Here is a 27,353-nt window from a genome sequence, read left to right as displayed (position 1 = left end):
ATATAGACTGGTTGATAAAGAGATAGTATACTACTAATATTATATACTGGTGGTCAGGTCACTGGTCACTAGTCACACTGGCAGTGGCACTCCTGCAGCAAAAGTGTGCACTGTTTAATTTTAATATAATATTATGTACTCCTGGCTCCTGCTATAACCTATAACTGGCACTGCAGTAGTGCTCCCCAGTCTCCCCCACAATTATAAGCTGTGTGAGCTGAGCAGTCAGACAGATATATAATATATATAGATGATGCAGCACACTGGCCTGAGCCTGAGCAGTGCACACAGATATGGTATGTGACTGACTGAGTCACTGTGTGTATCGCTTTTTTCAGGCAGAGAACGGATATATTAAATAAACTGCACTGTGTGTCTGGTGGTCACTCACTATATAATATATTATGTACTCCTGGCTCCTGCTATAACCTATAACTGGCACTGCAGTAGTGCTCCCCAGTCTCCCCCACAATTATAAGCTGTGTGAGCTGAGCAGTCAGACAGATATATATAATATTATATATAGATAATAGATGATGCAGCACACTGGCCTGAGCCTGAGCAGTGCACACAGATATGGTATGTGACTGAGTCACTGTGTGCTGTGTATCGCTTTTTTCAGGCAGAGAACGGATTATATTATGTACTCCTGGCTCCTGCTATAACCTATAACTGGCACTGCAGTAGTGCTCCCCAGTCTCCCCCACAATTATAAGCTGTGTGAGCTGAGCAGTCAGACAGATATATATATTATATATAGATAATAGATGATGCAGCACACTGGCCTGAGCCTGAGCAGTGCACACAGATATGGTATGTGACTGAGTCACTGTGTGCTGTGTATCGCTTTTTTCAGGCAGAGAACGGATTATAAATAAAAGTGGTGGTCACTGGTCACTATCAGCAAAACTCTGCACTGTACACTACTGAGTACTCCTAATGCTCCCCAAAATTAGTAAATCAAGTGTCTCTCTAATCTATTCTAATTCTAAACGGAGAGGACGCCAGCCACGTCCTCTCCCTATCAATCTCAATGCACGTGTGAAAATGGCGGCGACGCGCGGCTCCTTATATAGAATCCGAGTCTCGCGATAGAATCCGAGCCTCGCGAGAATCCGACAGCGTCATGATGACGTTCGGGCGCGCTCGGGTTAACCGAGCAAGGCGGGAAGATCCGAGTCGCTCGGACCCGTGAAAAAAAACATGAAGTTCTGGCGGGTTCGGATTCAGAGAAACCGAACCCGCTCATCTCTAGTTTAAATGAGCAATTGGGATTGCATTGTTTTTTATAGAACCATATTAATGTAATTTGAATATTGAATGTGAATGATTTATGAATAGTTATATATATATTACCGGTTAGAGTATACTTCTGGGCAGCAGGGGTCTAGTAGATGTTGTTTTCTGCATTGTTTTACTGTGTTTTAATGGAATGTATTATTTGTGTACACGTTGCCTAGGTGACCGGCGCCCTGACGAGGAAAGGAGCGCGCCGCACATGTGGGTGGTGACATCATCCGGACCCGCCGGGTAGTCGCGCAAAGGAACAGAGGGTGATGCTATGAGGGTATAAAGGTATGTTTGCTGTAATACACCTGTTGTTCTGACGAAAGTTTAATTACTGAAACGTTAACAGCATAGACGGAGTGTCTGTCTCGTTATTTGGTTGTGAAAGTCCTCACCGAGTGCCGCCGTTTTTCGATAACTACATATGCTATATCAGCTGGATGGCACCGGAGGCATCATTTGAATAGGTGGAGTGCCGGTAACTGCTTGTTTTATATATATATATATATATATATATAAGGTAGCAGATTCACTCGGCACTCCGCTGAAATAATATAAACATCTTGCCCGGTGCCCTCCTTCTGTGTGAAGTACAAATGCGGGTTGCAGGCGGCACTCATGGTCTTGTTTCAAATAAATAAACCAGACACTCCTGGGTTCAGTACAACGTTTCGGTTTTTATAAACCTACGTCAGGTATGAAAGAAAAACAAAGAACAAGCTTACCTTTAAACACAAACTAAGACACCAACTGAGAGACTCGTGCTGAATCACCTGACGAAGGTTTATAAAAACCGAAATGTTGTATTGAACCCAGGAGTGTCCGGGTCATTTATTTGAAACAAGACCGTGAGTGCCGCCTGCAACCTACATTTATATATATATATATATATATATTACACTTATACAATTAACCACACTCTTGCCATTAATTACAATAAATAACAAACTAAATATATCACTTATACATAAATGTCGACTCGTCACAAGTTACAAACATAGGGGGTAATTCAGACCTAATCACTAGGGTGCAGTTTTTGTATCCCTGCGATCAGGTAGTCGCCGCTTACAGGGGGAGGGGGAATGGAAATCGCTGTGCAGGTGTGCGATCGCATGTGCAGGAGAGTTGCATAAACAGAAGCTTGTGCAGTCTCTGCACAGCCCAGGACTTACTCAGCCGCTGCAATGATTGGGGCCAGAGCTGACGTTACGATTCCTCCCACAAAACACCGGGTCCCTCCTGCGTTTTTCCGCACACTCCCTAAAAATGGTCAGTTGCCACCCACAAACGCCCTCTTCCTGTCAATCTTCCTGCGATCGCCGGTGTGATCAGATTTTTCGCACCAACCCGTTGCTGCAGACCGTCACTCCTGCGCATTGCGGTGCATACGCAGTTCAGACCTGATCGCCCGCTGGGCGAAAACGCACAGCAGCGATCAGGTCTTAATTAGCCCCAAGGGGTCATTCCGAGTTGTTCGCTCGTTGCCGATTTTCGCTATATTGCGATTAGTCGCTTACTGCGCATGCGCAAGGTTCGCAGAGCGCATGCGCTTAGTTATTTTAGACAAAAGTTAGGTATTTTACTCACGGCATAACAAGGATTTTTCATCATTCTGGTGATCGTACTGTGATTGACAGGAAGTGGGTGTTTCTGGGCGGAAACTTGCAATTTTCTGGGCGTGTGCGAAAAACGCTGGCGTTTCTGGGAAAAACGCGGGAGTGTCTGATGAAACGGGGGAATGTCTGGGCAAACGCTGGGTGTGTTTGTGACGTCAAACCAGGAACGAAACTGACTGAACTGATCGCAGATGCCGAGTAAGTCTGGAGCTACTCAGAAACTGCTAAGAAATTTCTATTCGCAATTCTGCTAATCTTTTGTTCGCAATTCTGCTAAGCTAAGATACACTCCCAGAGGGCGGTGGCTTAGCGTGTGCAAAGTAGAGATGAGCGCCTGAAATTTTTCGGGTTTTGTGTTTTGGTTTTGGGTTCGGTTCCGCGGCCGTGTTTTGGGTTCGAACGCATTTTGGCAAAACCTCACCGAATTATTTTTGTCGGATTCGGGTGTGTTTTGGATTCGGGTGTTTTTTTCCAAAAACACTAAAAAACAGCTTAAATCATAGAATTTGGGGGTCATTTTGATCCCAAAGTATTATTAACCTCAAAAACCATAATTTACACTCATTTTCAGTCTATTCTGAATATCTCACACCTCACAATATTATTTTTAGTCCTAAAATTTGCACCGAGGTCGCTGTGTGAGTAAGATAAGCGACCCTAGTGGCCGACACAAACACCGGGCCCATCTAGGAGTGGCACTGCAGTGTCACGCAGGATGTCCCTTCCAAAAAACCCTCCCCAAACAGCACATGACGCAAAGAAAAAAAGAGGCGCAATGAGGTAGCTGTGTGAGTAAGATTAGCGACCCTAGTGGCCGACACAAACACCGGGCCCATCTAGGAGTGGCACTGCAGTGTCACGCAGGATGGCCCTTCCAAAAAACCCTCCCCAAACAGCACATGACGCAAAGAAAAAAAGAGGCGCAATGAGGTAGCTGACTGTGTGAGTAAGATTAGCGACCCTAGTGGCCGACACAAACACCGGGCCCATCTAGGAGTGGCACTGCAGTGTCACGCAGGATGGCCCTTCCAAAAAACCCTCCCCAAACAGCACATGACGCAAAGAAAAAAAGAGGCGCAATGAGGTAGCTGACTGTGTGAGTAAGATTAGCGACCCTAGTGGCCGACACAAACACCGGGCCCATCTAGGAGTGGCACTGCAGTGTCACGCAGGATGTCCCTTCCAAAAAACCCTCCCCAAACAGCACATGACGCAAAGAAAAAAAGAGGCGCAATGAGGTAGCTGTGTGAGTAAGATTAGCGACCCTAGTGGCCGACACAAACACCGGGCACATCTAGGAGTGGCACTGCAGTGTCACGCAGGATGTCCCTTCCAAAAAACCCTCCCCAAACAGCACATGACGCAAAGAAAAAAAGAGGCGCAATGAGGTAGCTGTGTGAGTAAGATTAGCGACCCTAGTGGCCGACACAAACACCGGGCCCATCTAGGAGTGGCACTGCAGTGTCACGCAGGATGTCCCTTCCAAAAAACCCTCCCCAATCAGCACATGATGCAAAGAAAAAGAAAAGAAAAAAGAGGTGCAAGATGGAATTATCCTTGGGCCCTCCCACCCACCCTTATGTTGTATAAACAAAACAGGACATGCACACTTTAACCAACCCATCATTTCAGTGACAGGGTCTGCCACACGACTGTGACTGATATGACGGGTTGGTTTGGACCCCCCCCAAAAAAGAAGCAATTAATCTCTCCTTGCACAAACTGGCTCTACAGAGGCAAGATGTCCACCTCATCTTCACCCTCCGATATATCACCGTGTACATCCCCCTCCTCACAGATTATCAATTCGTCCCCACTGGAATCCACCATCTCAGCTCCCTGTGTACTTTGTGGAGGCAATTGCTGCTGGTCAATGTCTCCACGGAGGAATTGATTATAATTCATTTTAATGAACATCATCTTCTCCACATTTTCTGGATGTAACCTCGTACGCCGATTGCTGACAAGGTGAGCGGCGGCACTAAACACTCTTTCGGAGTACACACTTGTGGGAGGGCAACTTAGGTAGAATAAAGCCAGTTTGTGCAAGGGCCTCCAAATTGCCTCTTTTTCCTGCCAGTATAAGTACGGACTGTGTGACGTGCCTACTTGGATGTGGTCACTCATATAATCCTCCACCATTCTATCAATGTTGAGAGAATCATATGCAGTGACAGTAGACGACATGTCCGTAATCGTTGTCAGGTCCTTCAGTCCGGACCAGATGTCAGCATCAGCAGTCGCTCCAGACTGCCCTGCATCACCGCCAGCGGGTGGGCTCGGAATTCTGAGCCTTTTCCTCGCACCCCCAGTTGCGGGAGAATGTGAAGGAGGAGATGTTGACAGGTCGCGTTCCGCTTGACTTGACAATTTTGTCACCAGCAGGTCTTTCAACCCCAGCAGACCTGTGTCTGCCGGAAAGAGAGATCCAAGGTAGGCTTTAAATCTAGGATCGAGCACGGTGGCCAAAATGTAGTGCTCTGATTTCAACAGATTGACCACCCGTGAATCCTTGTTAAGCGAATTAAGGGCTGCATCCACAAGTCCCACATGCCTAGCGGAATCGCTCCCTTTTAGCTCCTTCTTCAATGCCTCCAGCTTCTTCTGCAAAAGCCTGATGAGGGGAATGACCTGACTCAGGCTGGCAGTGTCTGAACTGACTTCACGTGTGTCAAGTTCAAAGGGCATCAGAACCTTGCACAACGTTGAAATCATTCTCCACTGCACTTGAGACAGGTGCATTCCATCTCCTATATCGTGCTCAATTGTATAGGCTTGAATGGCCTTTTGCTGCTCCTCCAACCTCTGAAGCATATAGAGGGTTGAATTCCACCTCGTTACCACTTCTTGCTTCAGATGATGGCAGGGCAGGTTCAGTAGTTTTTGGTGGTGCTCCAGTCTTCTGTACGTGGTGCCTGTACGCCGAAAGTGTCCCGCAATTTTTCTGGCCACCGACAGCATCTCTTGCACGCCCCTGTCGTTTTTAAAAAAATTCTGCACCACCAAATTCAAGGTATGTGCAAAACATGGGACGTGCTGGAATTTGCCCATATTTAATGCACACACAATATTGCTGGCGTTGTCCGATGCCACAAATCCACAGGAGAGTCCAATTGGGGTAAGCCATTCCGCGATGATCTTCCTCAGTTGCCGTAAGAGGTTTTCAGCTGTGTGCGTATTCTGGAAAGCGGTGATACAAAGCGTAGCCTGCCTAGGAAAGAGTTGGCGTTTGCGAGATGCTGCTACTGGTGCCGCCGCTGCTGTTCTTGCGGCGGGAGTCCATACATCTACCCAGTGGGCTGTCACAGTCATATAGTCCTGACCCTGCCCTGCTCCACTTGTCCACATGTCCGTGGTTAAGTGGACATTGGGTACAACTGCATTTTTTAGGAGACTGGTGAGTCTTTTTCTGACGTCCGTGTACATTCTCGGTATCGCCTGCCTAGAGAAGTGGAACCTAGATGGTATTTGGTAACGGGGGCACACTGCCTCAATAAATTGTCTAGTTCCCTGTGAACTAACGGCGGATACCGGACGCACGTCTAACACCAACATAGTTGTCAAGGACTCAGTTATCCGCTTTGCAGTAGGATGACTGCTGTGATATTTCATCTTCCTCGCAAAGGACTGTTGAACAGTCAATTGCTTACTGGAAGTAGTACAAGTGGGCTTACGACTTCCCCTCTGGGATGACCATCGACTCCCAGCGGCAACAACAGCAGCGCCAGCAGCAGTAGGCGTTACACGCAAGGATGCATCGGAGGAATCCCAGGCAGGAGAGGACTCGTCAGACTTGCCAGTGACATGGCCTGCAGGACTATTGGCATTCCTGGGGAAGGAGGAAATTGACACTGAGGGAGTTGGTGGGGTGGTTTGCGTGAGCTTGGTTACAAGAGGAAGGGATTTACTGGTCAGTGGACTGCTTCCGCTGTCACCCAAAGTTTTTGAACTTGTCACTGACTTATTATGAATGCGCTGCAGGTGACGTATAAGGGAGGATGTTCCGAGGTGGTTAACGTCCTTACCCCTACTTATTACAGCTTGACAAAGGGAACACACGGCTTGACACCTGTTGTCCGCATTTCTGGTGAAATACCTCCACACCGAAGAGCTGATTTTTTTGGTATTTTCACCTGGCATGTCAACGGCCATATTCCTCCCACGGACAACAGGTGTCTCCCCGGGTGCCTGACTTAAACAAACCACCTCACCATCAGAATCCTCCTGGTCAATTTCCTCCCCAGCGCCAGCAACACCCATATCCTCCTCATCCTGGTGTACTTCAACACTGACATCTTCAATCTGACTATCAGGAACTGGACTGCGGGTGCTCCTTCCAGCACTTGCAGGGGGCGTGCAAATGGTGGAAGGCGCATGCTCTTCACGTCCAGTGTTGGGAAGGTCAGGCATCGCAACCGACACAATTGGACTCTCCTTGTGGATTTGGGATTTCAAAGAACGCACAGTTCTTTGCGGTGCTTTTGCCAGCTTGAGTCTTTTCAGTTTTCTAGCGAGAGGCTGAGTGCTTCCATCCTCATGTGAAGCTGAACCACTAGCCATGAACATAGGCCAGGGCCTCAGCCGTTCCTTGCCACTCCGTGTGGTAAATGGCATATTGGCAAGTTTACGCTTCTCCTCCGACAATTTTATTTTAGGTTTTGGAGTCCTTTTTTTACTGATATTTGGTGTTTTGGTTTTGACATGCTCTGTACTATGCCATTGGGCATCGGCATTGGCAGACGACGTTGCTGGCATTTCATCGTCTCGGCCATGACTAGTGGCAGCAGCTTCAGCACGAGGTGGAAGTGGATCTTGATCTTTCCCTAATTTTGGAACCTCAACATTTTTGTTCTCCATATTTTAATAGGCACAACTAAAAGGCACCTCAGGTAAACAATGGAGATGGATGGATTGGATACTAGTATACAATTATGGACGGGCTGCCGAGTGCCGACACAGAGGTAGCCACAGCCGTGAACTACCGCACTGTACTGTGTCTGCTGCTAATATATAGACTGGTTGATAAAGAGATAGTATACTCGTAACTAGTATGTATGTATAAAGAAAGAAAAAAAAACCACGGTTAGGTCACTGGTATATACAATTATGGACGGGCTGCCGAGTGCCGACACAGAGGTAGCCACAGCCGTGAACTACCGCACTGTACTGTGTCTGCTGCTAATATATAGACTGGTTGATAAAGAGATAGTATACTCGTAACTAGTATGTATGTATAAAGAAAGAAAAAAAAACCACGGTTAGGTCACTGGTATATACAATTATGGACGGGCTGCCGAGTGCCGACACAGAGGTAGCCACAGCCGTGAACTACCGCACTGTACTGTGTCTGCTGCTAATATATAGACTGGTTGATAAAGAGATAGTATACTCGTAACTAGTATGTATGTATAAAGAAAGAAAAAAAAAACACGGTTAGGTGGTATATACAATTATGGACGGGCTGCCGAGTGCCGACACAGAGGTAGCCACAGCCGTGAACTACCGCACTGTACTGTGTCTGCTGCTAATATATAGACTGGTTGATAAAGAGATAGTATACTCGTAACTAGTATGTATGTATAAAGAAAGAAAAAAAAACCACGGTTAGGTCACTGGTATATACAATTATGGACGGGCTGCCGAGTGCCGACACAGAGGTAGCCACAGCCGTGAACTACCGCACTGTACTGTGTCTGCTGCTAATATATAGACTGGTTGATAAAGAGATAGTATACTCGTAACTAGTATGTATGTATAAAGAAAGAAAAAAAAACCACGGTTAGGTCACTGGTATATACAATTATGGACGGGCTGCGGAGTGCCGACACAGAGGTAGCCACAGCCGTGAACTACCGCACTGTACTGTGTCTGCTGCTAATATATAGACTGGTTGATAAAGAGATAGTATACTCGTAACTAGTATGTATGTATAAAGAAAGAAAAAAAAACCACGGTTAGGTGGTATATACAATTATGGACGGGCTGCCGAGTGCCGACACAGAGGTAGCCACAGCCGTGAACTACCGCACTGTACTGTGTCTGCTGCTAATATATAGACTGGTTGATAAAGAGATAGTATACTCGTAACTAGTATGTATGTATAAAGAAAGAAAAAAAAACCACGGTTAGGTCACTGGTATATACAATTATGGACGGGCTGCCGAGTGCCGACACAGAGGTAGCCACAGCCGTGAACTACCGCACTGTACTGTGTCTGCTGCTAATATATAGACTGGTTGATAAAGAGATAGTATACTCGTAACTAGTATGTATGTATAAAGAAAGAAAAAAAAACCACGGTTAGGTCACTGGTATATACAATTATGGACGGGCTGCCGAGTGCCGACACAGAGGTAGCCACAGCCGTGAACTACCGCACTGTACTGTGTCTACTGCTAATATATAGACTGGTTGATAAAGAGATAGTATACTCGTAACTAGTATGTATGTATAAAGAAAGAAAAAAAAACCACGGTTAGGTCACTGGTATATACAATTATGGACGGGCTGCCGAGTGCCGACACAGAGGTAGCCACAGTCGTGAACTACCGCACTGTACTGTGTCTGCTGCTAATATATAGACTGGTTGATAAAGAGATAGTATACTCGTAACTAGTATGTATGTATAAAGAAAGAAAAAAAAACCACGGTTAGGTCACTGGTATATACAATTATGGACGGGCTGCGGAGTGCCGACACAGAGGTAGCCACAGCCGTGAACTACCGCACTGTACTGTGTCTGCTGCTAATATATAGACTGGTTGATAAAGAGATAGTATACTCGTAACTAGTATGTATGTATAAAGAAAGAAAAAAAAACCACGGTTAGGTGGTATATACAATTATGGACGGGCTGCCGAGTGCCGACACAGAGGTAGCCACAGCCGTGAACTACCGCACTGTACTGTGTCTGCTGCTAATATATAGACTGGTTGATAAAGAGATAGTATACTCGTAACTAGTATGTATGTATAAAGAAAGAAAAAAAAACCACGGTTAGGTCACTGGTATATACAATTATGGACGGGCTGCCGAGTGCCGACACAGAGGTAGCCACAGCCGTGAACTACCGCACTGTACTGTGTCTGCTGCTAATATATAGACTGGTTGATAAAGAGATAGTATACTCGTAACTAGTATGTATGTATAAAGAAAGAAAAAAAAACCACGGTTAGGTCACTGGTATATACAATTATGGACGGGCTGCCGAGTGCCGACACAGAGGTAGCCACAGCCGTGAACTACCGCACTGTACTGTGTCTGCTGCTAATATATAGACTGGTTGATAAAGAGATAGTATACTCGTAACTAGTATGTATGTATAAAGAAAGAAAAAAAAACCACGGTTAGGTCACTGGTATATACAATTATGGACGGGCTGCCGAGTGCCGACACAGAGGTAGCCACAGCCGTGAACTACCGCACTGTACTGTGTCTGCTGCTAATATATAGACTGGTTGATAAAGAGATAGTATACTCGTAACTAGTATGTATGTATAAAGAAAGAAAAAAAAACCACGGTTAGGTCACTGGTATATACAATTATGGACGGGCTGCGGAGTGCCGACACAGAGGTAGCCACAGCCGTGAACTACCGCACTGTACTGTGTCTGCTGCTAATATAGACTGGTTGATAAAGAGATAGTATACTACTAATATTATATACTGGTGGTCAGGTCACTGGTCACTAGTCACACTGGCAGTGGCACTCCTGCAGCAAAAGTGTGCACTGTTTAATTTTAATATAATATTATGTACTCCTGGCTCCTGCTATAACCTATAACTGGCACTGCAGTAGTGCTCCCCAGTCTCCCCCACAATTATAAGCTGTGTGAGCTGAGCAGTCAGACAGATATATAATATATATAGATGATGCAGCACACTGGCCTGAGCCTGAGCAGTGCACACAGATATGGTATGTATGTGACTGAGTCACTGTGTGCTGTGTATCGCTTTTTTCAGGCAGAGAACGGATTATAAATAAAAGTGGTGGTCACTGGTCACTATCAGCAAAACTCTGCACTGTACACTACTGAGTACTCCTAATGCTCCCCAAAATTAGTAAATCAAGTGTCTAAACGGAGAGGACGCCATCCACGTCCTCTCCCTATCAATCTCAATGCACGTGTGAAAATGGCGGCGACGCGCGGCTCCTTATATAGAATCCGAGTCTCGCGATAGAATCCGAGCCTCGCGAGAATCCGACAGCGTCATGATGACGTTCGGGCGCGCTCGGGTTAACCGAGCAAGGCGGGAAGATCCGAGTCGCTCGGACTCGTGAAAAAAAACATGAAGTTCTGGCGGGTTCGGATTCAGAGAAACCGAACCCGCTCATCTCTAGTGCAAAGCTGCTAAAAGCAGCTAGCGAGCGAACAACTCGGAATGAGGGCCTAAGAAAAAAAATATTTGTGCAAGATCCATCTCCAAATCCATTAAATGCCTATTTAAGGAAAAAATAAAGCATATTATTGGGAAAAGCTGGGGCAAACGCAGGATTTATACAGGGGATGGGGGGTTCTGTGTGTGTGTGTGTGTGTGTGTGTGTGTGTGTGTGTGTGTGTGTGTGTGTGTGTGTGTGTGTATAAATTGCAAATAGTCCCGGCACTCCCCTTAAAGGTGATGTATTTGCTGAGGTGCCCTCCTGGTGGAAACTCCTTTCCACTATGTAGTGTGAAGATATGGCGGCGGCACTCAATCAGACTTAGCAACTGCAGTAAATAGATTTATTATGCCAACATGTTTCGGGGATTAGACCCCGTCCTCAGGACCAGACAAACCTCTACATACAAAAACAACACACATTTATAGCCAACATACTAGACATTAACACAAACCCTACTCACCTGCTCCACGGCGCGACCGCCCGCCAGTCCGTCCGGCCACACTTCCGCATCGCCGTCATCTGACGTCACGGTGCGCCGCGTCGCAGGGGAGTTCCCATAGCAACCAGCCGAAGCTGGACGGGAACTAGAAAACAATAACAATGTACATACAGTTACTTGATTGAATGAAAAAATGTCTAAAAAGACACCCCACAGGTCAGCCACTAAAGGAATGGCAACAATAACAGGTTCGAGGCATAAAAAACCATTAACAGTTGTTGAAGGCAAAGTTACTTTTAAATAATGCAAAAGATCACTAATAACTTTATGTTTCTAAATCAAGATACGTAACCAATAACAAATGGCCTCCCGGCTAAATTACAAACAGAGGTGATTATGTGTAATTAAGCTAACTACAGAAAACACTGTATGCCTAGGTTTTCATTTAATCCCCTGGGAGACAATGTCCCCAGCGTGTAGATCCACCTAGATTCTTTCTGTAGTAATGTCCTATCTCGATTACCACCCCGTAATATGGTCGGGACATGGTCAATTAATATTGCCCTAATACTAGCCACATTGTGGCCAGCAGTGAGGCAATGCCGTGCAAATGGTTGTTCACTAAAGCCCTTTTCATGGGCTTTCTTGATGGCACTCCGATGTAGTGCCATCCTTTCCCGAAATTGTCGTATGGTCTTGCCCACATAGGCAAGACCACAGGGACAAGACAACATGTGTATAACATGTGTAGTGGTACACGTTAATCGGTGGTGGATCTTTATTTTCTTGCCCGTATGGGGGTGACTGAAGGTGACACCCGTAATCAATGTGTTACAGGTGGCACACCCTAAGCACCTAAAACAACCATTCTCAGTCCGCAAAAAATGAGATTCCTGATTCTTGGTGAGGTTGGTAATGTCAAGCTTAATCACATAATCACCTATGTTACGACCACAGGTATGGCTGGGTAATAAGGTGGTGTCAGACAAGGATGATAATGCCAGATCTGTTTGAATAATTGGCCATAACTGTTTTGCCTTTTTGACTATCCTGTCTGTTCCTGTGGTATACTTATTAACCCAGGGAAGCCTATTACGTCCTGCTTTATTATTATTCTTGCCAGGGCTTAACGTTTGTTCTCTAGTCATGTTCAACACTTTATGTTTAGTCTTCTCTAATTCCCTCATAGGGTACCCTCTTTCAGCAAACTTCAATAGCATCCGATCCATGGCTTCTATCGTCTCCTCTGCATCTGAAGTGATGCGACGTACTCTAAGGAATTGCGAATAAGGCAATCCTTTACGTAAAGAGATGGGGTGGAAGCTCTGGTGGTTTAATAAAGTGTTTCTATCAGTGGCTTTAACAAAGATAGATGTGGCCAGGGATCCTTCTTTTACTGTAACGGTGACATCAAGGTAATTAACTGTGGAATCGTCAATAACGTAAGTAAACTGAACTTCGTGTCGTGTTTGATTATGATTTTCCCACAGGGCCACCAACTGCTCTCTTGGACCACGCCACAGGACCAGCAAGTCATCTATAAATCGTCTATAATATATGACGTTCTGAGATACCTGGGGGTTCAAGTAAAACATCTGGGTTTCTACCAGATGCATGAATGCATTAGCGTACGACGGGGCCACTGCTGACCCCATCGCACACCCAGACTGATTGGATAGCTAAGCTCAATGGCCAGATGGAAACATACCGCCAAGATTTGATCCGTTTTAAAAAAGATAAATTGAAGACGGTACAAAGGGATTACGAACAGCGGCAAGTTTATACCTTGATGTCACCATTACAGTAAAAGAAGGATCCCTGGCCACATCTATCTTTGTTAAAGCCACTGATAGAAACACTTTATTAAACCACCAGAGCTTCCACCCCATCTCTTTACGTAAAGGATTGCCTTATTCGCAATTCCTTAGAGTACGTTGCATCACTTCAGATCCAGAGGAGACGATAGAAGCCATGGATCGGATGCTATTGAAGTTTGCTGAAAGAGGGTACCCTATGAGGGAATTAGAGAAGACTAAACATAAAGTGTTGAACATGACTAGAGAACAAACGTTAAGCCCTGGTAAGAATAATAATAAAGCAGGACGTAATAGGCTTCCCTGGGTTAATAAGTATACCACAGGAACAGACAGAATAGTCAAAAAGGCAAAACAGGTTTGGCCAATTATTCAAACAGATCTGGCATTATCATCCTTGTCTGACACCACCTTATTACCCAGCCATACCCGTGGTCGTAACATAGGTGATTATGTGATTAAGCTTGACATTACCAACCTCACCAAGAATCAGGAATCTCATTTTCTGCGGACTAAGAATGGTTGTTTTAGGTGCTTAGGGTGTGCTACCTGTAACACATTGATTACGGGTGTCACCTTCAGTCACCCCCATACGGGCAAGAAAATAAAGATCCACCACCGATTAACGTGTACCACTACACATGTTGTATACATGTTGTCTTGTCCCTGTGGTCTTGCCTATGTGGGCAAGACCATACGACAATTTCGGGAAAGGATGGCACTACATCGGAGTGCCATCAAGAAAGCCCATGAAAAGGGCTTTAGTGAACAACCATTTGCACGGCATTGCCTCACTGCTGGCCACAATGTGGCTAGTATTAGGGCAATATTAATTGACCATGTCCCGACCATATTACGGGGTGGTAATCGAGATAGGACATTACTACAGAAAGAATCTAGGTGGATCTACACGCTGGGGACATTGTCTCCCAGGGGATTAAATGAAAACCTAGGCATACAGTGTTTTCTGTAGTTAGCTTAATTACACATAATCACCTCTGTTTGTAATTTAGCCGGGAGGCCATTTGTTATTGGTTACGTATCTTGATTTAGAAACATAAAGTTATTAGTGATCTTTTGCATTATTTAAAAGTAACTTTGCCTTCAACAACTGTTAATGGTTTTTTATGCCTCGAACCTGTTATTGTTGCCATTCCTTTAGTGGCTGACCTGTGGGGTGTCTTTTTAGACATTTTTTCATTCAATCAAGTAACTGTATGTACATTGTTATTGTTTTTTAGTTCCCGTCCAGCTTCGGCTGGTTGCTATAGCAACTCCACTGCGACGCGGCGCACCGTGACGTCAGATGACGGCGATGCGGAAGTGTGGCCGGACGGACTGGCGGGCGGTCGCGCCGTGGAGCAGGTGAGTAGGGTTTGTGTTAATGTCTAGTATGTTGGCTATAAATGTGTGTTGTTTTTGTATGTAGAGGTTTGTCTGGCCCTGAGGACGGGGTCTAATCCCCGAAACATGTTGGCATAATAAATCTATTTACTGCAGTTGCTAAGTCTGATTGAGTGCCGCCGCCATATCTTCACACTATATATATATATATATATATATAGCAAATCCAATGTAGGCACTCGTTGGTCTTATTTAAAAGAAACACCTCTGGAGTCAGCAATTTGCAGCAACGTTTCGGGATTGATTTCCCTTCGTCAGGCTTCTTACATACAACATACATGTAATAAACGTACCTTATATACACGAGCAGTACACATAACGCTGGTCGGAACCAGTTTCCAGCGTTATGTGTACTGCTCGTGTATATAAGGAACGTTGTATGTATGAAGCCTGACAAAGGGAAATAAATCCTGAAAAATTGCTGCAAATTGCTGACTTCAGAGGTGTTTCTTTTAAATAAGACCGAGTGCCAACATTGGACTTGCTGTATTGTTTGACTACGGCACCGTGGCAATATTCCTGATGGAGGAGCCGACGGTCAATTGGACTCTCTCTCTCTCTCTCTCTCTCTATATATATATATATATATATATATATATATATAAATATTATATATATCTATATCTATATCTATATATATACATATACACACACACATATATATATAAATATACATATGTATATAGCACACACATTCATACGTACACAAAATAAATATATATATATATATATATATATATATATATATATTAGAGATGAGCGGGTTCGGTTTCTCTGAATCCGAACCCGCCCGAACTTCATGTTTTTTTACACGGGTCCGAGCGACTCGGATCTTCCCGCCTTGCTCGGTTAACCCGAGCGCGCCCGAACGTCATCATCATGCTGTCGGATTCTCGCGAGGCTCGGATTCTATCGCGAGACTCGGATTCTATATAAGGAGCCGCGCGTCGCGGCCATTTTCACACGTGCATTGAGATTGATAGAGAGAGGACGTGGCTGGCGTCCTCTCCGTTTAGAAATTAAAATAGATAGGAGAGTGATAGTGAGACACTTCATTTACTTACTGGAGCTTAGGAGGAGTTATACTAGTGACTGATGACCAGTGACCTGACCACCAGTGCAGTTTTATAATTTATTATTATTTAATAATCCGTTCTGTTCTTGTTCTCTGCCTGAAAAAAACGATACACAGTGACTCAGTCACACTCACATACCATATCTGTGCTCAGCCCAGTGTGCTGCATCATCTATGTATAATATCTGACTGTGCTCACACAGCTTAATTGTGGGGGAGACTGGGGAGCAGTTATAGGTTATAGCAGGAGCCAGGAGTACATACTGTATTAAACAGTGCACACTTTTGCTGCCAGAGTGCCACTGCCAGTGTGACTGACCACTGACCACTGTGACCAGTGACCTGACCACACTGACCACCAGTATAGTATATTGTGATTGAATGTCTGCCTGAAAAAGTACACTCGTCGTGTGACTTGTGTGGTGTTTTTTTATTCTATAAAAATTAAAAAACTCATTCTGCTGACAGACAGTGTCCACTCCAGCAGGTCCGTCATTATATAATATATACCTGTCCGGCTGCAGTAGTGATATATATATATTTTTTATATCATTATTTATCATCCAGTCTACTAGCAGCAGACACAGTACGGTAGTTCACGGCTGTAGCTACCTCTGTGTCGGCACTCGGCAGTCCATCCATAATTGTATACCACCTACCCGTGGTTTTTTTTTTCTTTCTTCTTTATACATACTACATCTCATTATCATCCAGTCTATATTAGCAGCAGACACAGTACAGTACGGTAGTCCACGGCTGTAGCTACCTCTGTGTCGGCACTCGGCAGTCCATCCATAATTGTATACCACCTACCCGTGTTTTTTTTTTTCTTTCTTCTTTATACATACTACATCTCATTATCAACCAGTCTATATTAGCAGCAGACACAGTACGGTAGTTCACGGCTGTAGCTACCTCTGTGTCGGCACTCGGCAGTCCATCCATAATTGTATACCACCTACCCGTGGTTTTTTTTTTTCTTTCTTCTTTATACATACATACTACATCTCATTATCATCCAGTCTATATTAGCAGCAGACACAGTACAGTACGGTAGTCCACGGCTGTAGCTACCTCTGTGTCGGCACTCGGCAGTCCATCCATAATTGTATACCACCTACCCGTGTTTTTTTTTTTCTTTCTTCTTTATACATACTACATCTCATTATCATCCAGTCTATATTAGCAGCAGACACAGTACAGTACGGTAGTCCACGGCTGTAGCTACCTCTGTGTCGGCACACGGCACTCGGCAGTCCATCCATAATTGTATACCACCTACCCGTGGTTTTTTTTTCTTTCTTCTTTATACATACTACATCTCATTATCAACCAGTCTATATTAGCAGCAGACACAGTACAGTACGGTAGTCCACGGCTGTAGCTACCTCTGTGTCGGCACTCGGCAGTCCATCCATAATTGTATACCACCTACCCGTGGTTTTTTTTTTCTTTCTTCTTTATACATACTACATATCATTATCATCCAGTCTATATTAGCAGCAGACACAGTACAGTACGGTAGTCCACGGCTGTAGCTACCTCTGTGTCGGCACTCGGCAGTCCATCCATAATTGTATACCACCTACCCGTGGTTTTTTTTTCTTTCATCTTTATACATACTACATCTCATTATCATCCAGTCTATATTAGCAGCAGACACAGTACAGTACGGTAGTCCACGGCTGTAGCTACCTCTGTGTCGGCACTCGGCAGTCCATCCATAATTGTATACCACCTACCCGTGGTTTTTTTTTTCTTTCTTCTTTATACATACTACATCTCATTATCATCCAGTCTATATTAGCAGCAGACACAGTACAGTACGGTAGTCCACGGCTGTAGCTACCTCTGTGTCGGCACTCGGCAGTCCATCCATAATTGTATACCACCTACCCGTGGTTTTTTTTTTCTTTCTTCTTTATACATACTACATCTCATTATCAACCAGTCTATATTAGCAGCAGACACAGTACGGTAGTTCACGGCTGTAGCTACCTCTGTGTCGGCACTCGGCAGTCCATCCATAATTGTATACCACCTACCCGTGGTTTTTTTTTCTTTCTTCTTTATACATACTACATCTCATTATCAACCAGTCTATATTAGCAGCAGACACAGTACGGTAGTTCACGGCTGTAGCTACCTCTGTGTCGGCACTCGGCAGTCCATCCATAATTGTATACCACCTACCCGTGGTTTTTTTTTTCTTTCTTCTTTATACATACATACTACATCTCATTATCATCCAGTCTATATTAGCAGCAGACACAGTACAGTACGGTAGTCCACGGCTGTAGCTACCTCTGTGTCGGCACTCGGCAGTCCATCCATAAGTATACTAGTATCCATCCATCTCCATTGTTTACCTGAGGTGCCTTTTAGTTGTGCCTATTAAAATATGAAGAACAAAAATGTTGAGGTTCCAAAATTAGGGAAAGATCAAGATCCACTTCCACCTCGTGCTGAAGCTGCTGCCACTAGTCATGGCCGAGACGATGAAATGCCAGCAACGTCGTCTGCCAAGGCCGATGCCCAATGTCATAGTACAGAGCATGTCAAATCCAAAACACCAAATATCAGTAAAAAAAGGACTCCAAAACCTAAAATAAAATTGTCGGAGGAGAAGCGTAAACTTGCCAATATGCCATTTACCACACGGAGTGGCAAGGAACGGCTGAGGCCCTGGCCTATGTTCATGGCTAGTGGTTCAGCTTCACATGAGGATGGAAGCACTCAGCCTCTCGCTAGAAAACTGAAAAGACTCAAGCTGGCAAAAGCACCGCAAAGAACTGTGCGTTCTTCGAAATCCCAAATCCACAAGGAGAGTCCAATTGTGTCGGTTGCGATGCCTGACCTTCCCAACACTGGACGTGAAGAGCATGCGCCTTCCACCATTTGCACGCCCCCTGCAAGTGCTGGAAGGAGCACCCGCAGTCCAGTTCCTGATAGTCAGATTGAAGATGTCAGTGTTGAAGTACACCAGGATGAGGAGGATATGGGTGTTGCTGGCGCTGGGGAGGAAATTGACCAGGAGGATTCTGATGGTGAGGTGGTTTGTTTAAGTCAGGCACCCGGGGAGACACCTGTTGTCCGTGGGAGGAATATGGCCGTTGACATGCCTGGTGAAAATACCAAAAAAATCAGCTCTTCAGTGTGGAGGTATTTCAACAGAAAAGCGGACAACAGGTGTCAAGCCGTGTGTTGCCTTTGTCAAGCTGTAATAAGTAGGGGTAAGGACGTTAACCACCTCGGAACATCCTCCCTTATACGTCACCTGCAGCGCATTCATAATAAGTCAGTGACAAGTTAAAAAACTTTGGGCGACAGCGGAAGCAGTCCACTGACCAGTAAATCCCTTCCTCTTGTAACCAAGCTCACGCAATCCACCCCACCAACTCCCTCAGTGTCAATTTCCTCCTTCCCCAGGAATTCCAATAGTCCTGCAGGCCATGTCACTGGCAATTCTGACGAGTCCTCTCCTGCCTGGGATTCCTCCGATGCATCCTTGCGTGTAACGCCTACTGCTGCTGGTGCTGCTGTTGTTGCTGCTGGGAGTCGATGGTCATCCCAGAGGGATGCAGTCTCCGTCTCAAGAATTAAACATGTGGCTCATCAGGGGGGGTTCCCAGGTACTCGGAACCCCCCCTGCGTGCGCTACTGCTTTGAGCTTCTGGCCATGAGAATGCCTCAGAGTAAATACTGTAGTCCTAGCAGGAAGAGAGGGATAGCAGGATAGATATAATAACCTGCGAGACGCAGCCATCGGCAAGTTCAATGCGAGTCTGTTCAATGTTTTAAAGGGACATTCATTTAAAAGGCAAACCTGACCTGGTTTTGCCTTTTAAATGATTAAAGACGCGTTGATGCCTGCAACTTGCAAGCTATTACATTTATCCCAGAATCATAGGCGTGCGCAGCTAATTTTATTAGGGGGTGCACCGCTGGAAGGGCGTGTGTAGCACCGCCTTTTTGGGGCATGTCTAGCACCGCCCTTTGGGCATATCTAGCACCACCCAGGGACATGTCTAGCACTATTTTACATTCTCTCAGTAAAATCACATAGCATAATCTAATTTCTACCTAGCTCCTAATAATAAAGTAGATAAAATACACCCCAGAGATATAAAATTAAACATAGTGGTATGCCACACTGCGCCCCCCAAACACATGTGCCACACAGCACCCTCCAGACACATTATATGCCACACAGCGCCTCCAAACACATTATGTGCCACAGAGCGCCCCCCAAACACCAGGGCCGTAACTACGTGTGTGCCAAGGGGGCTTGGCACACAGCGCAGTTGCCCTGAGGGCGCAACGGCCAGCGGCATGTAATGAGTCAAATTGACTCATTACATGCCGCCGAAGTCTGCGCCGTGCGCCCCGTTGTGTAGGGAGTAGAGGACCAGCGCCGGGCAGCGGAGAGAAGGAGGAGGAGGGAGGGGGAGCAGAGAGCCGCAGCAGCGCTATTTGATTGGTAGTAAGCGCCGCTGCAGCATCCCCCTCTCCTCCTGTATTGGCTGCCCGGCGCTGCTAAGGATGCTGGGATGCGGTTCCCCAGCATCCACAGCAGCGCCAGGCAACCAATACAGGAGGAGAGGGGGATGCTGCAGCGGCGCTTACTACCAATCAAATAGCGCTGCTGCTGCTCCCTGCTCCCCCTCCCTCCTCCTCCTTCTCACCTCACAGCCTGCACCGAGAGGAAGCTGCACGAGGAGCCTGTCAGCGGGGAGAAGGTAAGTATATCCCTCTCTCTCTCTCTCTCTCTCACCGTCTGCCGCAATGTGTAAAATGGGGTCTCGTCTGCCGCAATGTGTAAAATGGGGTCTCGTCTGCCGCAATGTGTAAAATGGGGTCTCGTCTGCCGCAATGTGTAAAATGGGGTCTCGTCTGCCGCAATGTGTACAATGGGGTCTCGTCTGCCGCAATGTGTAAAATGGGGTCTCGTCTGCCGCAATGTGTAAAATGGGGTCCCGGCTGCCGCAATGTGTAAAATGGGGTCCCGGCTGCCGCAATGTGTAAAAAGGAGGCCTGGCTGCCGCAATGTGTAAAAATGGGGACTGGCTGCCGCAATGTGTAAAAAGGGGGACTGGATGCCGCAATGTATAAAAATGGGGACTGGCTGCCGCAATGTGTAAAAAGGGGGGTGGATGCCGCAATGTGTAAAAAGGGGGACTTGCTGCCGCAATGTGTAAAAAGGGGGACTGGATGCCGCAATGTGTAAAAAGGGGGACTGGATGCCGAAATGTGTAAAAAGGGGGACTGGCTGCCGCAATGTGTAAAAAGGGGGACTGGCTGCCGCAATGTGTAAAAAGGGGGACTGGCTGCCGCAATGTGTAAAAAGGGGGCCTGGCTGCCGCAATGTGTAAAATGGGGTCCTGGCTGCCGCAATGTGTAAAATGGGGTCCTTGCTGCCGCAATGTGTAAAATGGGGTCCTGGCTGCCACAATGTGTAAAAAGGAGGCCTGGCTGCCGCAATGTGTAAAAATGGGGACTGGCTGCCGCAATGTGTAAAAAGGGGGACTGGCTGCCGCAATGTGTAAAAAGGGGTCCTGGCTGCCGCAATGTGTAAAAAGGGGGCCTGGCTGCCGCAATGTGTAAAAATGGGGACTGGCTGCCGCAATGTGTAAAGAGGGGGACTGGCTGCCGTAATGTGTAAAAAGGGGGACGCTGTCTGCTGTAATGTATAAAAGGGGCTCTACCTGGTGTAGTGGCGCTACTGTGCAGCGTAATTTGAATAATGTAGACTACTGTGCACCGTAGTATGAATTGCTGTTATTTTGTGGCCACGCCCCTTCCCTGTGAAGCCACGCCCCTATAAAAAAAATTGCGCGCCTGCGGCGCGCACTGCCCCTGTCTTACATGGGGGGGGGGGCGCCACTGTCGTTTCTTGCACACAGCGCTAAAATGGCTAGTTACGGCACTGCCAAACACATTATGTGCCACACAGTGCCCCACAAACACATTGTGCCACACAGCGCCCCCCAAACACATTGTGCCACACAGCACCCTCCAAACACATTATATGCCACACAGCGCGCCCCAAACACATTATATGCCACACAGCACACCCAAACACATTATAAGCATCAAAGTGCCCCCAAACACATTATGTGGAAATTAATGCTCCACAAACACTTTATATAATACACATTATAAAGTACATATATAATACATTAGTTCTGTGTGGCTCACCGCTGAGCGCTTCTCAGCTCCGGCCACTTCATATAGACAACGCCTCCCTCCTTCCTGGATGGCTTGTTTATAGGTCGCGTCGGTTCCTCCTGTATAGAGACTGAGAGTGCAGCGCTACATCTGTCCTCCTGTCGCCGGGCCTGCTGACCAGGACCAGTGAGGGAGAGTTGACGGTAGCGAGTGGGGGGGAACACAGGAATAGATTGGCACGCTCGCTGATCACTTGCAGTTGCCGACGTCTGTGAGGGGTGCCGCACATTAGGGGGTGCCTGTGCGCACCAGGCACCCCCCGTGCGCACGCCTGTGCCCAGAATGCAGAGGCAAACGCAGGATTTCTAGAGGGGGGTTTCCAAACACAGTCCACATACTCTGCGGAACACTGGAGCGAGTGCAGGAGTTTGGGGAAGTGGTAGAAGAACCTAGTAATGACCCTGGATATTAATGTACACATTGGTCTTTTCATACTCTGGATACTGTATTGAATACAATATTAATATTTAGCACTATAGATGGTCTATCTCTATCGTATAAGCTGTATCAAACATATTTATGTATAAATAAAATAAGTGCTCAGGAAAAGGTTAAATATCCCATAATGAATAAATACACAAACATTAGAGAACCAGTAGGAGACAGAGCAGGATCAGTATGATATCCTGGCGGTCAGGAGACAGACATCGGAAGGCCGACAGCCAGGATCCCAGCGGCAAGTGCAGGGATCCCGACAGGCGGTCAATTGACTGCCTCTCGACAGAACTTCACTTTCTAAGCACACATTCACCCACCTCATGGTAAGGCTCCTGTCTCTTCTTCCTGGCAGCTGCTCTCTGGTCCAGGCACTGATTGAGAGCTCAGATCAACCACACACTGCAAACTTGGTAGAAGAAGCTGCTACCACTAGGCACGTGCAGAAGCTCCGCTCTGTCCCTTAAACTGCATGATGTGGCAGCAGCTCTAGTAATCGTTTTATATTTTGTTGCTATTGTTGTCATAATCTGAGTCACTGGCCATGAGGAGGAGGGGTTTCCAGGCAACCGGAAACCCCCTTGACAATATGGAATGTTATTCATATTTCAATCTATATTTCAATCAGCACATCATTGAAAAGTGGTCTTGCAATGATGGGCTACCAATACTCATACTTAACATAGCTCTATAGTGCAGACTATGAGCAGGGTTGTCTTAACAGCAGTATAGGCTCCTGGGCAAAGCAATGCACTGGGGCCCCTGCCCATCCTCCAGCGGTAGGGGTAGGGGGTGCTAACAGCAGCAGCTTTTATATCCCGGGGGCAGTAGTGGGTGTTCCACTACAGTATCTTGGCACACTTGCCTTGTTTGTAATAATTATGGAGCTAGCATATAAAGGGATGCTCGGGTATGTGCCACACTTTCCTACTTTTGAAAGAGTATTTCAGGGAGATTGTGACAGTGATACCTATCAGCGCGGACGTGCACTGCTACATCTGAGAGGCGGGTCATTAAAATGACTTACATCCAAATGTAAATCAGCTCCAAAGTTAGTAAGATCTACTTGTTGAATAAAAAACACTGATATTTTGCTGCTTTCATTCGTGTATTGTGTTTTATTGTGTGCGTGTGTGTGTGTGTGTGTGTGTGTGTGTGTGTGTGTGTGTGTGTGTGTGTGTGTGTGTGTGTGTGTGTGTGTGTATCTATGGGGGCAGTGTGTGAGCGCACATGTGTGTGGTAGGGGGCCCTGCCTATTTTTTTCAGTACCGGGTCCCACCCTTTCTGATGGCAGCCCTGATGTCACACAACACATGTATGAGATTATACACAGAAAAATAATAGTAAAGTACAGTGGGGTTTAGCACCAAAATGAAAAATAATTTTATATATATATATATATATATATATATATATATATAATATTAAAAGGAGAGGCACTAACAAGGGGAGGTTAGGCACCAAGCGGGGAGTGTGTGGTTTAGGCAGCGTGGAAGGGAGGGTTAGGGTTAGGCACCCACAAGGGAGGGTTAGAGTACTTTTTGGGGGGCTGTCGGGAAATTGATGATCGGGATGCCGCTGTCGGTATTATGACCGCTGGCATCTCGTCCATCGGTATATCATACTGAATCCATGTCAATATCCTATTTCCCTAAAGCAAAGTAACTTTACATTTTATCCTTTATTAACAATTACATTACAGCTAATTCGGATTGTTAAGAGTTTCTGAATATTAGTTCTGTAGTTTTATCACATACAGTAGCAGTACTGAAGTAACACAGGATTTATTTTGCTTCATAAGCTCAATACAATAGTCCTAACCAGGTTCTAGATCTGTAATTATTACAGCCAGAACGCATCATAATGGGGCTCAGGCTCATATAGCTGACAGGCTGGAACAGTCTCTTTTGATAGGTAGTTATTGGAGTATTAGGACGTGGTTTACTGTGCTCACACATTATTGTGTTGTGTGTATATAATATTATTATTATTTCTAACATCGGAGATTCTATAACAGCCAGGAGGTAAGTGGACTCCTCAGTTCTTTCTATTATTTTTACTAAGCAGAAAAAATAAATTGTATTTGGCTAAATGTTGAGACACATTCAGCAGATAATACTCAGCTTACGGAAACCTTACACAACACTGAGTGGTAATTCTAATTCTGAATAGATCTTGTAAGTACAGAATTAAATTCCCCCCATAGAGTATGTCAGTTGGAGAGACTCGTTATCCTTACCTTTGCTATACATTGCTTTATCTTATGTGTTTTTCCAGTATGGCCTTTATATCAGCCAGGCAGATGGGTTTAGTCTTTATTACCCTTACATATGACACAGATCTCTATGTATTGGATACAATTCCATAGTTACTGGCAAAGCAGATAAAACCCAGAAGGTGGAGACGTTCCAGTAGTAGTCCCGGCCTAATCTGAATCACTGGTACCATACAACATATAGCTAATGGTACCTGAATATGCAGATACAGTATTGAATATCCTCATGTTGTGTACAGAGAATATAAAGGTGCCACTTTGTATTATTATGCTTATTGCCTATATTACCAATACTCCCCATGTGAAGGAAACCGCGCTGCTGTTGATATGATACAAGTAATGAATTGGTATGTGTAGCATGGCTGAGATGAGTAAAGGCCCGTACACACTGGTCGATGTATCGGCCGTTCTCTTGAACGGCCGATACATCGCGGGACCGTCGGCCAGTGTGTACGGGCGATACGTCTGTGAACTCCGTCGTTCACAGACGTATCGCGGCGGCCGCGCAGCACAGCCGACAGCCAATATATCTAACGATATATTGGCCCGTTGCTGTGTGTGTACGGGGCGGTCGTCCGACCGCCCGTACACATGCTGCGGCGGCCGGCGGTGATTGACAGGTGAACTGGGCGGGCGCGAACGCCCGCCCGCCCAGTTCATGACGTCAGTCCCCCGACGGATCGGGCTGTGTGTATGCACAGCACACTGCCCGATCCGTACATAGATATATCTGCAGATCAATTGATCTGCAGATATATCTAATAGTGTGTACCCACCTTAAGTCACCTGTGTTTTTCTTTCCTGCACAGCGATGACACTGACGGCAGAGAACCTGCTGATTATAGGTGTATGCGGTACTGTCTGTGCTGTGGCCCTCACTGCATTCATTCTCTACATTTTCATCTGGTAAGTTACTAACACCTCTTACAGATTGCATTATGGTTTCTTTACTTACTGTACATTCAGCTAATGTTCCCGGCTCGCTATGTATGATCTCTGATTGTCCCTTTCTTCTTTTCTTGCAGTTGCCGGAAAATGTACAAAGTGGCAGCTGACATTGAGTCTGCGGCTGCCCTTAAGCAAGGTAACAATAACTAGATACAGGCTCTCCATTATAATGAGGAGATACAGTCAAAGGTTTCACAATAACAATGTCGACATTATGTCAATATCGTTACCATATCAACGGCAACATATCAACATTCTCAGAATGTTGACATAAAAGTTATGCTGCGGGAGGGAGGGTTAGGTTGTGGATGGGAGACTTAAGCTGGGTACACACCTATCGATATATATACAGATCAGTTGATCTGCAGATATATCTAAAGACGGACCGGGCAGTGTGTTGAGCATACACAATGCCCGATCCATCAGGACTGACGTCAGGAACTGGGCAGGCATATACATGCGCCTGCCCAGTTCAGTTGTCAATCACCGCCGGCTGCAGCACCTTGTGTATGGGTGGTCGGCTGACCACCCATACACACACAGCGTTAGATATTGACTGTCGGCTGTGCTGCAGGACTGATGCAATATCTGTGAATGACGGGGTTCACAGACATATCGTTTGTACATACTGGCTGATGGACCAGTGTGTAAGCACCATGAGGCTGCAGTTGGGAGGTTAGGTTGTGGGTGGGAGGGATAGGCTGCAAGATGTGGTTATTGTTAAGAAGGTTGGGGGGATTAGGCTGCAGGTGGGAGTTTAGGGTTAGACAATGAGGGGAGGCCAGATTTAGACTGTGAGGGAGAAGGTTAGGGTTAGGCCATGGTGGGAGGTTAGGCTTAGGCAATAGAGGCAGGGTTTAAGGGTAGGGATAACTAAGAAATTATTATCAGAAAGCTGGACGATTGGAGGTCTGACACGGAATTGATGGTCACATGACCACCAAGACCCAGAAGACACCACGGAATCCTCTGCAGGGATAATATGTTGACATTAATGTCGACATTTCATTAGTCTCCGTGGAAAAAGTCAAGATTATGATTTTACCTAACCCTATAACAGGGGTGTCACAAGGTGGGAGCGGGGGGTGCGGCCTTCACCCGGGTGTTACCCTTCGAGGGGTGACACCAAAGTGCTGGCTCCTGCTCAGTGGCAGGAGCCGGGTACTGCACTATATCGTAACATGCTGCAACCCGGCTCCTGTCACAGTGCAGAAGCCAGCACTGCAGATACACTAGTATCCGGCCGATGCCCCCATCTGCCGTACCCATGATGTGCCGAAAACAGGGGTTGGGTCACTTAGCCATGCCCCCTGTCATGAAGCCATGTCCCTGCTGAGGAACCACACACCCTTTTCCCCTGCACCAGATGTTTTTCAAGTAACTGACGCCTCTGCCTTATAATGAGGAGCCACAGGACAGACAGAATTGTTCCATTTACTAGAGTAACCC

This window comes from Pseudophryne corroboree, chromosome 10, assembly GCF_028390025.1.
Source record: "Pseudophryne corroboree isolate aPseCor3 chromosome 10, aPseCor3.hap2, whole genome shotgun sequence".
NCBI lineage: Eukaryota > Metazoa > Chordata > Amphibia > Anura > Myobatrachidae > Pseudophryne > Pseudophryne corroboree.
The sequence above is the reverse complement of the archived record's forward strand: the minus strand, read 5'-3'. Positions refer to the sequence as shown.